This window comes from Amblyomma americanum, chromosome 6 (assembly GCF_052857255.1).
Source record: "Amblyomma americanum isolate KBUSLIRL-KWMA chromosome 6, ASM5285725v1, whole genome shotgun sequence".
Lineage (NCBI taxonomy): Eukaryota > Metazoa > Arthropoda > Arachnida > Ixodida > Ixodidae > Amblyomma > Amblyomma americanum.
The window spans coordinates 40,393,542-40,407,775 of NC_135502.1; the positions used below are offsets into that span (position 1 = coordinate 40,393,542).

General features: G+C 49.1%; 1 protein-coding gene across 2 annotated transcripts in view; it reads right to left on the minus strand.

Annotated features, from left to right (window-relative positions):
• Nucleotides 1-351: 351 nt before the first annotated feature.
• Nucleotides 352-14,234, minus strand: part of LOC144136660 (uncharacterized) — a 227,895-nt gene continuing 214,012 nt past the window's right edge. For both annotated transcript variants that reach the window (XR_013315655.1, XR_013315654.1), the window contains 2 exons: nt 5,388-5,734; nt 352-5,020 (listed from right to left, as the gene is read on the minus strand). The gene's annotated coding sequence lies outside the window, so the exon portion shown is untranslated. The remainder of the gene's footprint in view (nt 5,021-5,387; nt 5,735-14,234) is intronic.

Sequence of the window (14,234 nt, forward strand, 5' to 3'; positions counted from 1 at the left end):
CGCACCTCAGCTCTCGATGAAATTCGCATTAACGTCCGGTCACAAGTTCTTCAGCTTTAGAGTGTGCCATTACAAGGACACTAATGACATATTCCTGCACCCTTCCTTCCGTGTGCTGGCAAGTGTCGTACCTTTACGGTCGACGCATCAATGGAGTACGCACAGACTGTATGCATACATCGCATTCTTCGTTGTAGCGAAGTGGATTTGGCGGCGGGCGTTTCTCACACAGACAGAATTTCGATTGTACTGCAAAAGAGTGCCGCAGACGGAATGAAGCCTGCGGACGCCGCACGAGTAAACCTACTATAGAGCGCAGCGTTTATGGAGAAACGTTTTTTTTTTTTTTTTCATTAGCAGAGAACTAGCTCCATGTGGTGGGTCAGCTGTTGCAAAATGCTGTCTTTGGAATCGCTGCGCTGCAATAACCTGCTCTATTTTAACGTACCTCTGCAGCGTGTCAACTTCAAAAATATTTTCCACGCGTTTCAACATGCGACTGTAGGCCGTCTTTTCCTATAGGGAAGCCTTAGGAGCGACAGGGCTCCATATAGCGAGACCAAACGACAGCCCTCGCCTATCTATAGTGCTAGAGATTCGCACAGCCTTTTAATTTCGCAGCGACGACGCCTGCCGCTAATGCGCATTAATATCGCCCTCTGGACAAAAAAAAGATAAAGAAAACGAGAGAAAGAGAGAGAGGGCGAAGGAGTTGGCTTTGCGAGAGAGAGTGCGCAGGCGTCTGGCCACCTGCCGGGACCTTACAAGGAGCCCGCGTCGATAAGTTGGCGCCGCGCAGTTTAGAGCAGCGCTTCGACCACAGGGTGGGGCGGTGCGTTTTAAGCGCCCTAATGAACACCTTGGCGCGCGCGAACTGCCCCGTTCGAACCCGCGGGCGTTTCACTCCGCCGTGTGTGTAACGAAGATTAACGGTACAGGCGGCCTCCAGCGGCGGAAGCCTCCGACAAGCGAGCCGCAATTATACGCGAATGCTTCGAAAGAAAGGGTTGAACAGCGAGGGACAGAGGGCGGGGAACGGAGTGGAACACCCTCGGCCCAGGCTATCATAACTCGCAAGTCGACAAAGATTACCAGCCAGGGGCGTGGTCAACGGATCGATCCCCGGTCCTGCTGCTACTGGGCGGGGCTCTCACCGCGGAAACACGTGGGATTCCTTTGACGCTAAGCAAAACAAAGCGGACGGCCGAAGAGATTTACGTGGGTATCCCGCGTGCGCTGTCAAAGCGGCCACCACGCACTCTTGCTGATGTTTGGGTTTCAAGGGGACATTAATAGTCCCTGGCTATAGTGCGCCTATCATTTCGCAGCCTGCTTGGATCTGAGTGTTTCAGACTGCAGCATTACGCCCTCGGGCCAGGTTATAGCTCCCTTATAAACATTTCAGTAGGCAGCCCACAGCTGTCGATAGACTGTATGCGTGGACTGTGCAAAAAGTGCTGTAAACAAATAGCTAAAACAAAATTAATGTAGGACGCAGTAATCAGGTCCCATATTTCCTATTGCTGGGGAATTCACACTCAAGGCCTTTAGGAGACAACGTTATAAGCTTGTCACCAACACCTTGGCAATGAAAGCAAAGTTAAGCTAGGGGTTTATCCCCCCTCCCCCCGCTCCCCTGGATAACACTACAGGTTTAAAATTTACTTCTTTATTCATTCGAGCTGTGTGAAAAGCACCGCATGATCAGCAGAGTCATTAAAACGTCGAAAGGAAAAGTAGAAAGATCAGACTTTATAAAGTTCAACAAGGCCCTAAACCTGGGAGCGTCAAGTTTCAGAAAAAGATTATGGCCGCTGTAAAAAACGACAGCAGGTCACAGTCGTATATACGACAACCTCCTTTCGCATTGTGTCAGAACCGCCAGCCAGAGTGTCGACTTTGGGCACGCCCTATTACATATTGCTATAGACAACAACTAGGATATTAGTCACGACAAGTAAACGCTATTTAGTAAAGCGAAGGTCGGCACAGAATCGAACGTGTCCAATCCGGAACTCCTGCGGTATAGAAACTTTGTGCAAAGAGCACCTTTCTGACTATTTCCAAGACGCGGAAAATCAGCCCGCAAAAATCAGCCGTCGCGTGGTCGCAAACATTGGCAGCCGGAAGACAGCCAGATTGTCTCAACTACTTATTTGGATTTTTTTTTTTTCGTGAAGAGATGAGCGCGAACTTAAGAGAAACCAAAGAGGGCGACCACCTGCCCTCTGTGGTTCGTCTTATGTTTTCTCTCCGCTCTCCGTAAAAATCAGGCACCAACTATATACAGTTGAACCTCGTTATAACGGAGTTGAAGGGGCCCCGCGATTACTTCGCTATAACCGTAACCTCGTTACAGTCCGTGTTGACCAAGCTTCCAAGGGGAATCATCATTCTTTCGTTATATCCGATATTTCTTATAACGAGGTTCTATTGAGGTTCACCGTTGACGGTTCGCTCATCACTGGGCAGGCAAGTATCCTTAGCTGCACTACAAGGCGGCTTTTACGCGGTTGCCGTAGACGTTTCCGGAAGCAGAAGGCTATAAAAGAAAGATCACGCGACCATGGTCGTATCCAGCAAGAAATAGGTCTTGCACGCGCGGCCACCGTCCAACCCTCTACAGAACCCACCGAGAACTTCTCACCAACGCGCATCTAGCTGCGGCGCTTTCATCAATTCATCAGCGAGGCGTAGCCTGACATTTCCCCTTCGCTATAGCAAGTTTGTCAGAAAAGGGACGACCCCAGGGAAGTAGGTATTAGAAGAAAGAAAACTGGCTGTCTCGTTGGCAGGTTATGTCTCAAAAGTGTTCTTAGTAAGGTTTTCGGAAGCTCACAAATACATATATCTACTGAGACATGTTTCTATTAGAAAGGCGCCATAGAAACTATACTGAGGCTTACTTATTTTTCTACTCATTCCCCTTCAATTATACGCCAACCTTAGTAGCGTTTTGTTTTATCGCGTTTTTTTATAGTAATTACCGGCTTGGCAGCAATGGATGTATCTTGTAAACAGAGCAAATATAAGATTAATAATCTTGAAAAAGAAAATTCCAGGCCACTTTAGGCTATAGTAGCATTAAAATGCGTTCAAGGAAGTGCACTTATCCAGCAGCCAAAGCCATTCGGGCGGGTTACATACAGTTTCTCGAGTACGTATCTTATAGGCGCATAATGTTTTCACGAAAGTAGTGCCGTGAAGACGTCGCATATCTTGACGTGCATGCCTCACGTCCGTAAGCGTTTCCCATGCACTGTGGATAGGCATCAGCAAAATCACGTCGTATACGGCTCACTCAGACAAGTGTTTAGAGAAGCCCGATAAATGCTTCCCGATAAAAAAAAAAAAACGTCGAAACTGCAGTATGCAAAGTACAGTCAGCCCTTGACCGGCAAGGGCACTATACCGTCGGTGCGTGCGTGCGCGCACGCACGCACGGCTCACTGCAAGCGGTTCGACGCGGGCAAGCGAAGGCGTTTGCACGCCGAGCGACATAAGCGAGTGTGGCTCGAAAACTCGGCATCAGCAGCCGCGCACAGACGCACACGCGGTTCAGACGCGCGTCAGACAACGACCAGCGAGTGCGCGCGAAGCATTGAACCGCGCGAAAGCGCACGCTTCTAAAAGACGAGTTGGCCTGCACGGCGCCTCGGTGAAGAGTCGTTTATTGGAACTCGTTTAATTCGAAGTTCCGGCTTATTCGAACCGACGCACTGACCATGCACGTCAACAGCCCGTGTATTAGGGGGATCCCGAGACTAACGCCGCGCATAACTTCATCAAATTTGCTGTCCTCTTCGAGTTCGAATTGTCGACATTGGAATGTATATACACCAAAAACTACATTCACCGCAACATCAACTCGCTACGTTTGAACGGTAAAGGTTGATATTAGGAAATAAACGTGTACTGCCCCTTGAAAGCCAAATCTGATAAGTCGGTGTACGTAACACTTCCACGCTATAGCGTAGAGTAAACTGTCTTAGCAATGTAGAAATGAAAAGTTGAACGGCAAGAGACAACCACGGCGGAGCCCAGTTGAGGCTATATATAGACATGCCTTCGATAATTTAAAGATCGGGAAAAAAAGAAAGAAAAAAGTTTTTTTGATCTGTAAAATATGCGCGGATAGAAAACGCTGGAAGAATGCACGCATGCACTCGCTCAAGCGGGAAGTGACTTTAATTGCTCTGGCAAAATGAAAGCTCGTGTTGCCTCTTCTGCCTCGAGAAATAATGGGTCATTGAAATTTCGTTCATGCGCGGTCGCTATAATGAAAAGCAAGGTTCTATATATAGGTTTCTGCATTAATTGAATCGAACGCTTTGAGTACGCGAGTCTTTTTAGTCATTCTCGAAACGCCTCACGAAACACGGCACGTTTATTTTTGAACGATTTTAAGCAAGACGGCCGCCATGGCAAAACAAGAAGAGATAGCGAGAAGCGCAGAAAGCACGGTTGGCAGAGCGTCTTTGGTCTTAAGGAGTTTGACCAAAACTACCGCGCCTTGTGGCGTACGGCACAGCCCAACAATTCTGCTGATTTCGTGAACAGCGAACTATAGACTCAAGCGGCATACACCGAAACAAACACTATGTAAACGGCAAGTTTTGCTAAGGAGGTGAAAAGCAAAATAAACCCGGATGGAAACTGCGATTCGCCACAGATCACATGCGGGCTTTGCTTCTAAACATAGACACAGCGTGGGATACGGTGTAAGTTTCTTGTCGCGTTGATAATAGAGAGCCCAATACATGCGTACCGGCGAGCAAACGGCTGTTGCAAGTGCGCGCGTGGGAAGTCGCGTTTCGTTGCGAGGGTCGATTTCGCGCGGATCTTCTCCCGTCACAGCCTCGCAGGCGTGCAGTCTCGGTAAATGCGAAGAGTGGGAATGAGAGAACGCGAAGGCGAATGACGAAAATACCCACAATGAAGCGCGAAGACTACGCAGTAAATGAGACGCAAGAATTTCAAACTTGTGTGAGCCATGTACTTTTAAATAAAGAGACCATCGCTCATCTTCTCTGTGAGTGCCCTGCATTTGCGAGTGCAAGACATACACTGTGTTGTGCCCTGGACCGCCTCGATCCTCGCCCATTAACCGAGCAAAGGATCCTCGGTCCGTGGCCACAGCAGTCGACTGCCCTCAATGCATACAAGGCACTCTTTGCCTACTTGAGAGCGATTGGATTGAGTGACAAATTGTGACAGTGTTGTGTGTGTGCGTGTGTGTGTTATGCCTTTTTCCCCTTCTCTCTTCCTCCTTTTAGTCCCTTAATCCCTCTTCCCCAGTGCAGGGTAGACAACCGGAACCCCTTTCTGGCTAACATCCCTGTCTTTCCCTCCTCCTCTTTATCTATCTATCTATCTACCTTCTATACACGCCGAACATGCAGAGTGCGACAGTGATAGTAAGCGAATGGCTGAAAGCCGATCATTCCTTCAGCGTGCAACGTCTATCTGCAATACAACAACAGGAAACGCACAGGTATAGTAACACTTCAGCCAATATCAACCCATTAAGGAGCATACATTCATTAGTGTTGCGGGAAAGCCACGTCGTGTATGCAGCGGTATTCTATATAGGCGTCGAGAAACTCCACATTGTTAACAGGCGTGACTTACCGGAATGCAGAAAAGATGAAGCAATGGCGTTTGTATATCCAAGCTTGTACGACGATCCACGCAACTCGTAGACCTTGTCCCGTCAATCACGACGCGCACAGCCCTGCAACGAAAAGTGCGATTGTTTAGAACGGAAAGCCGCTTTATATATGCGTGAACATAATCAACTAGTCTGAACCGCACAAATGGCACGCGCGTTCAGAAGCCACGGCAGCTATTACGTTTTTCTCTCTATTCTTTTCCCCTCTCTTCGCTCACTTCAAAGGCGCGCTTGGGAACACAGGATTAAATTGCGCAGTCATTGTTCACGTGCTGAAAAGCACTGTGAAGAAAAATGTACTGCCACTTTTTCGGGACCGGACTTAGCCGTGTGTGCGGAATGCCAGTTTCATGAGATTATAAGAAAGAAGAAAAACAAGAGAAGTACCTTTTTCTAGAATATACGGGCGTATGTTCTCTTTCATTCCCCTCCGACAGTAAGAACCGCAGGTAAAGACGCACACCGTGCCCATAAACTTAAAGGAGCTGCGAGAAATTGCTCGGACCAGCTTTCGCGCGCGGGCCCGGACCCGCGTATCAAACATCCACGATGCTGTTCTTTTATCTTCCACGAAGCCAAGAAGCTCAAAGCGCCTTACTGCCTCTTCCCTTTAATCAGACTAGCATTTACATTTGGTACGTGAGCGCTGCCCCGTGAAGCCGCAGCTTTTAATACCGCGAGAAAAAAGACAGGTCACAGACTGAAAAAAAAAAAAGCACGCGAAAGAGCGGGAGGGGGTCGAGATGAGAAGAAACCAATCGCAGTCCGCGATGAGGTCTGGCAAGACTGAACGCACGGAGCTGCTAACAAGGTTATAAGACACACATATAGCGTTGATTCAAAGCAGTCACGTGGAAATCGATTCCTAGTGATTTAACGCTGTTTGCGAATACCTCCGACGCCTCTCAACTGAATCATTGAGATTATTGAACCGCTGATAAAACATTGGTCCGCTCCTTACCGTACAAGCGCCATGCACCGTACAGTGCTCGCAGACCGCTGTAAGTACTAAACGCATCGAGTTCGGCGTCAGCAGTCTCTTTACGCATAGCAACGTCGAAGACTGCAATCATGTTTCTTAGGAGAACTGCCAGTCCAAACGCCTGTCTGCCTTCACAGTTTGAACCGAAATTCTCTCGTAAAATCACAATTATAATCGCCAGCCAAACTAACAGCCACACTGATGTCACACCGGTCGTGATGTCAATATCCAGTCCTCTCGATAAGCCCCCGGAATACACCGAACGGCCGCCAGCCACTTTTCCCGTCCTAATCCCGCCACCTTCCCCCCTCCTCAAATACACACCCGCAGGTTTTATTTTTTTTATCCCTCTGTTATTGGTACGCTTTAACAGTTAGTGTATTAGGCCCCCGATCAGCAGCTGCTTTCCATTTAACTTCAAGTTTATTTCACGGCCACATTTCTGCTAGACTATCGTCAAGCAGCGCTGCTTTTCGAATTCAAAGCTGCCCTAAACCCCTTCGTGCTCAGCCTTAATTATTGCATTACAAACACCCACACAAAAGGCCCGTACTTCCACATGCGCTCAAGTTTCCAGCCGCCAGAGTTTTCCGCTCTTCTCACAGCCCTCTCACTTTCCGTTAAAACTCGTCGGTAAAAAAAAAAAAGAAAAAAAAAGGGGGGGGGGGGGGGTGACAGCGGCGGCGAAAGTACGCTTCACCGCAGACATCAAACGCCGCGCGCGAAAGAAAATCCGCGCAGCCGGATCGGGACAGCAGCGAGACATGAGCGCTCGCGCAACCTCCGCCGGCGCGCTCTTCGCAAAGTGCTCCCACGTGAGAGCGCGACAGCGAGCGTGGCACAATGGCCCGGACAGGGTAGAGAAAGAAAAAAACAGAGAAAAGAAAACGAAGCCACCGGGTGGCCCTCCGTTTGTGGGGCGCGCCGGCACACTCATCCCGCCGCCGCGGACAGCCCCGAGAAGAAAGCCAGGTCTGGCCCTCCTCCCGAGACACGGGTGGAAAGCTTCCTTCCTTTTTCCAGCAGCGCTTCCGCGTGGCCCGCTTTCTCCTCCCCCTTTCCCTTTCACTTCCCGTTGTTCCCGCGGTACGCGGAAGGAGAGGCCCGCAAGGGCGCGCCGCGTGAAGAGGGCAAAAATAGATCAGCGCCCTACAGTGAAAGGAAAGAAAATGGGGAGGTGGGGGGGAAGGAGACCCTTTTCTTAGTCGGCCCATTGCCCCCGCTTCGGGAGTGCGCTTTCCGCGTTCACCACGTGCCTGCTCTAGACTCTTCTTCCTCGTCTCCCTCTCGGCCTCTTAGCTACCGTTCTCCCCGTTGTGTAAGGAGAAAGGAGCCGGGAAAGAGGGGGGAGGGGGGGGGGGGTCGGGAGGGAAACGAGAGCGCATTTTTCCTTTCGGAAACACCGTTGCAATCGCCGGCTTGGTTCGTTGTCCTCGGCACTTCCTCTGACGACGACGACGAGACGGGGAAGCGGAAAAGGCGACCCCTTCCGGGGGACGGTGCCGCGTTTTCTTGGCTGTTACACCCATCGCATAAAAATCTGCGTTCCGCCAGATCAGCTCAAGCCCGTACTGCCCTGCGTACTTCGGCCGGCTGCGGCATAACTCGGCAACTTTGGAGTATTATTCTGTCACACTACTTCGTGCAAATGGCACAGCGAAATTTGGAAGAAGTATTCGCTCGCTGATCCCGCGTGCGACTGGTTGGCCCGAGTGACGTCATTCGTAGACGTCAACCAAGAGACTCAGCATTGAGAGCAACGTGCGACAGAGACCGCGACGACGTGTTCACGAGTCCGATAAGCGAATTTTGCTGCAACTATTCGTTTATCGACGAAAATTGAGACTTTTAGCACTGCCGCGTATGCTACACACGGTAAGTGCGCTTAACTGCGACCGCACGGCAGGTGTGACTAGGCAAGCCCGGCAGCGTTGCAAATGGCAACCGTATTTGCCGTACGGCCGTCCCGCTGCGCTAAAACTCTCCAATATCTGCGAAGGAGGCCATATCGATTCGGCCCTAGACGAGCTCTTCGTATACTGACCCCTGAACACCGCGGAATGACAGGCAAGCTCCACTGCGACAAGGAATCAGGTCCCGGCACTGGATGGCTGATATTGTCTGCGAAACGATACACAAGAACTTTGGACGTCCGCCCCAAGAGATGAAGCCTCGCAGAGCGCCATGTTTATGCGTAATAGAGAGTAAAACGCGGTACCAGGACGGGGCGCGCGAACGGAAATCGCGCACGGTGCGCCGACAACAATGGCTCGTACACGGAGAGGTTATACCTTCCCGGGTCAACGCGGACGGGAGGGAACAAAACCAAGGAGGGGGGCCCTCGGAACAAGGTCAGACGAAAGTGCCGCGACTTCGCTTTCACTTATCACGGGAGGTGGGGGGGAGCAGTCGAATGCGCGCGGGGGAATTCCCGGTTCCGTATAAGGGGACCCGCAAGCGACGGCATTCCCAAAAGAGAACGCTCGCACGCAAGTACAGCAACCTCTGCTGAGCAGCAAGCACTGAGAGGCCTGGGACGGAAAATTACGGGGTGAGGAGACAAGGACAGGCGCGAACGAGAGCACGGAGTGATTAGCGACCCGTAAAACTGAGCCCACTGCTCGAAGGTAACGAGCGAGGTCAAGAATCTTTCCACATGTTTTGAATCGCGTCTGTATCCATGCATAAGCTTCGGAGGACCCGGCATAAGCCGAACATAAAGTTAACAAAAACGAATAGGACCTCATTGAGGTCAGTTTCGGATTTCCCGCCTCTATCGGACGACTTTGATCGGTAGACGAATATATTCGGGCCCCTTCGCTTTCGACTGAGTTGTACTGTATGAAACAGGCAGAAAACAACATGAGTGCCCGAGTATTGATGGGCTTCGATTGGCTTGTGGTTAGCTCTCAAAGACAGCATACACAAGACCGGAGTACAAAATGATGACAGCGCCACTTTCAAATTTGAAGCTATATGGAAAAAGAGTAATAATATTTATCGGCAAAACAGTTGGTTTCGTTCGCGGACGTCACGCGCTACTCACCGTAAAGGCCGACATCTTGATTTCGCAGAACTCGAAGTGGTAAACATTTGCAAGAAGGGGCACTTTAAGTACAGCAGAGTAGGTCGAGGCTTGTAACGAATAAGGACGAAAGGTGACAACGACGACGGAATATTTCGACCACGTTACATTCCACTGAGGAATAAGAGGCGAAACAAAAATAATTTAGGGGTACGCTCAATCACTGATTACGTGTGACAATGCCCTAGCATCGGTTTGCGCCCACCAACGAGCTTGTGAAACGGGGCCAACATGCTCTCACAGACACCGTTGCATTTGTTGGTCGACGGTTCGACTCCCGTATGACACGGCTGACTCACGTTACGACTAGCAGTTCGATACTACATCTCACGTAGATTCGAACGCAACCGGCCCCGTACTTGTGCGACAGTTCGATCAGTCACAGTCTTTGACCCGAAACCACATCACTGGGCAAGTTGGTGCTCCATTCTAGGGGTACATATAATATATAGTAAGCAATGATGAGCGATGTCTCAATGGCAATGGCCTCGGTCGAGGTCGGAGTCGCCTCACAATCAAATGCATTTTATTCACATTCTTTTCTCATTCTACTCTATTCCTTTGTAGTTCGTGCGGTTGTAAGCAGTAGTACTGACTATTACTGGTCAACATTTCGTATTTTCCCGCCTCTGATGACGTCACACCGTTTCGAACAATCGTGTTTTGTAACGCCGCCACTGGCGACGCCAGGTTTTCGTGTCGAAGAGCCATCTAATGCTTTCACATTCATAAAAAAAAAAGGATGTCAGCCTAACACGGTACCGCCAATAACGCTTCGAACGCTTCTTCCAGCTGTTTAGAACTGCGGCTAAGACACTCTGCGCTACCTTTCAGGCTTCCTTTAGGCGTACGGAATGCAGAACATTCGGTCTCTAGCCGCAGACTCACATCAAAGCATTTCCTTCCCCCTTTTCTTTCTTTTTTTATTTTTATTTATTTCATTCATTGAAACCTTAAGCCCGTGGGCATTACACAAGGCTACAAACAAACAAAACTTATGGTTACAGAAAGAGCAGTTCTGATGCTTTGGAACCGGTAGCACCTTCGACAGTATATAGTGTATACTTTTGAGGAGCTCATATGACGCAGCCGACAGCTCTTGAATGTCAGACAAATCGTTCGGACTCGCAAGTCGCTGTGCACTCTCTGATGATATAAAAGTATCGCTTCCTTAGCCAGTGGACGACATCGCATCTCCGTAGCGCGACTTCCAGCTAAGGGCTCTTTTGTAACAGAAGGTTAAACGTATTTCATTTCTTTAAGAACACGTGCTTGGCCTAGTTCATAGCAGCAGCAGAAACATGAACCCTCGACACATAGAAAGAGACTTCGCTATTCCGCGAAGCCTTAGGAGCCCGGCAGAATGACGCTCGCTAACGTCACCTTTCGAACGACTCATGCCCAATATTCGTGGACAAAAATTTTGGAAATTGCAAAATTGTAAGGTACCGGTATAGAAATACAGAAGGTAATGGTCCATTCTTCCGATATGTAGCAAAATTTTTCTTTCATAGTGTTTCTATCGCTCGCATCGAGCAGCTAATACTGCCATAGAAAACTAATGAAGAACGCTTTTGACGATAGAAAATACGTTAATAGCATAAAAAAATGCAACCGTGCCGACAGGAGATCAGCGGCTATATTGATTGTTATAGTGAAAGCTTACAATATACGAAAAATTTGCGCTCAAACTTTTTCCCCGCTCAATAATGCTTTTGTCCAGAACTGCTAGGTATGCGACGAGCAAAGACTTCATTCCTCATTAATAATTCCGAACAGACTGAATCAGTGTCACTGCCTATCTCGAAATAAACTTCGGCCTATCGATACGCGAATCGCGAACTCAACAGAATGCACTTTTTAAATGTCGCGTCAAACTGTTCGACAGAAAATGTCTCATCTGCGGTTAAACCTGGCACAACGGCCTGCCGAGAGACACACGGCAAAAAAAAAAGCTAGTGCTTAACATGCCCTTACCACGACGTGAAACGAACAGGCCGGAACTTTACGTGATTCGCCCAAGAAACTCAAATAAACCGTTTCACGCCCATTGCATCGCCGTCAAAGCAAGGCTGCCTGTTTTCCCTCCCAAGATTTCGTACACACATGGACATCGCCGAGGGAAAAAAAAGAAAAAACAAAGAAACTGGCGAGGGCAAACACAAAAGCCGTCACCCGTTCCGCCGACTCCACGCCTCAGACAGAAGCCGCCGAGCACAAACGGCGGCGGAGGTCCCGCCGACAAAACTTCGTGCGCAAGAAACGATGGCAGCTGGAGATAGCGGCTCGCCCCAGAACAGAAAAGAAGAGCGAACAGAGAACCGGCCCAGGAAAACAAAACAAAAAAGCAAAGGGATTACAACGCAGAGAGAGAGAGCGGAAAAATGGACGCGGATGGCAAAGGATCAAGAAAAAAAAGAAATCTCTCGCGGGACCCGCTTGTCTTGCGGAAAATGACAGAGGAGCGCGAACAAGATCCTCGAACACGGTGGGAGGAGTCGCCATTATACGCTAAATAGTCACGCAAGCTCGGGGTGCGGCCTGCCTCGCTTCCTCGGGGACGGCGTGTGGCCGAGTCTCCTCTTTCTCCCTCTGGTTTTCTTTTATTTTAAGGAGGAGAAGACCACCTGTGCAAAATCTGGGGAAGCCCTCCAGGGAGCTCTCGCCAACAGAGACGTTCTCCGGAGTGCACGGTTGGTCTTCCAGAGACGCGCATAACAAGAGGCAGGATTACTCCGCGGTGAGAAAAACGTTCACTTCCGACGCAGCTGCTGACGAGGCAAAAAAGAGAAAGACTGAAAGAAAAACACTTGAGTGTGCGTGCGTGCGTGCGTGCGTGCGTGCGTGCGTGCGCGCACGTGCGATGTCTGGAATTTGTCACGAGTTCATACATATGTCTCCATTGTGTTGTGTGAAAACTTTCTTCGCCCTTATAAAGTACGCAAGGACTGGATGAGCTTTGCATGGGATATCAACATGGGATGTCAACATGGGATGGTAAAGCCTCTTTAACACACAACTCTATTTAAAAAAAAGGAAGACAGTAGCAAATGCTTGAAAAAACGATGCACAGTCGGCTCTAGAAGTTTGGTTTATGGCTTATGGGGGTTTAACGTCCCAAAGCGACTGAGGCTATGAGGGACGCCGTAGTGGAGGGCTCCGGCAATTTCGACCACCTGGGGTTCTTTAACGTGCACTGACATCGCACAGTACACGGGCCTCTAGCATTTCGCCTAGAAGTGTATGGAATACGAGAGACGCCAGGAAAACATATTCTTAAGGGAAAAACGTTTTGCCCTGCATGTGCGAATCGGTCGTACACGTGCAAAACAGGAGATGCCGATAAAGTTGAATCTGCAAGTGCGTCATAGTTAAGAGTAAGTTTTTTTTTATTTACACGCTTTTTTTCCGCACCGCTCACGCTTTCCATGAAATTTTGTAGCTATACAAACGAGCATGGATCGCTCGCGGCACTGCAAGCGTGTATGCGTAAATTTTCTGGGTGAAGACGGAAGGAAATGCACGTCCAGATTTGAGCTATGTTCACACTTCTACGGAGATTGCCGAGGTCCTCGTTTCTGGCAGCCCTGATGCCATAGGTAGCAAGATGATTCTCGTTCAGCTTCCGCCCTCACCGTTCGATCACGTTTCACGTGGCACTCGCGGTAATACAGGACGTAACTACGTCCACGGCCGTGGACGACCGTAGCGCTGTTGAACACTGTCACGGTTAGGTTACACTTCACATGAATAGCACCGAAAGCAGAAGATTGGACAGCCGTTGCCGTAGCTCAGTTGGTAGAGCACCGGACGCCAAATTCAGATTTCGTGGGTTCGCATCCTAGCGCCGGCATTTCGTTGTTTGTTCTGCTTTCTAATCAATTATCTTAATGCGATAAAATAATGACGCTATTAATATTCCATTGATCAGCACCGCAAATTAAAAAAAAAACATCCCTACATGTGCTCCTTGATTTCGGTGACTGCTGGCTTCCTTCGCGTATGTCGTAACGAGCACCTCTATTCCCTTCCCTTATACTATATGACCTCTTTTAGACCAATCTTGTTTACGCCATTCTTAAACAAATTAGACAAAAACATATGAAAGTTCCAATGTGCGATTAAAAAAAGGATAAATAAATGTGCAGATGCAGCCTTGACACCACCCCGCTACTTTTTGCAGGGCATATGTATAGCCGTCGAGAATGGTTAATTATAGGCTAGTTGCTTGGTCACCTTGAAAAGGAATACAGCTAGTTGCTTGGTCACCTTGAAAAGGAAGACAGCGCAGAGGCGAGCGTTGTTGTGAGCTTCCTTCGTCCGTGTTTGAGCTATTCCTTCTCAAGACTTATTGTTGGTATGGTTACTCAGAAGGTGTGGTATGGTATGGTATCGTATGGTATGGTATGGTATGGTATGGTATGGTATGGTATATGGGGCTCATCGGCCAAAAGTACATATCTACGAGGGACTGCGTAGTACTGGTCCGGATTAAT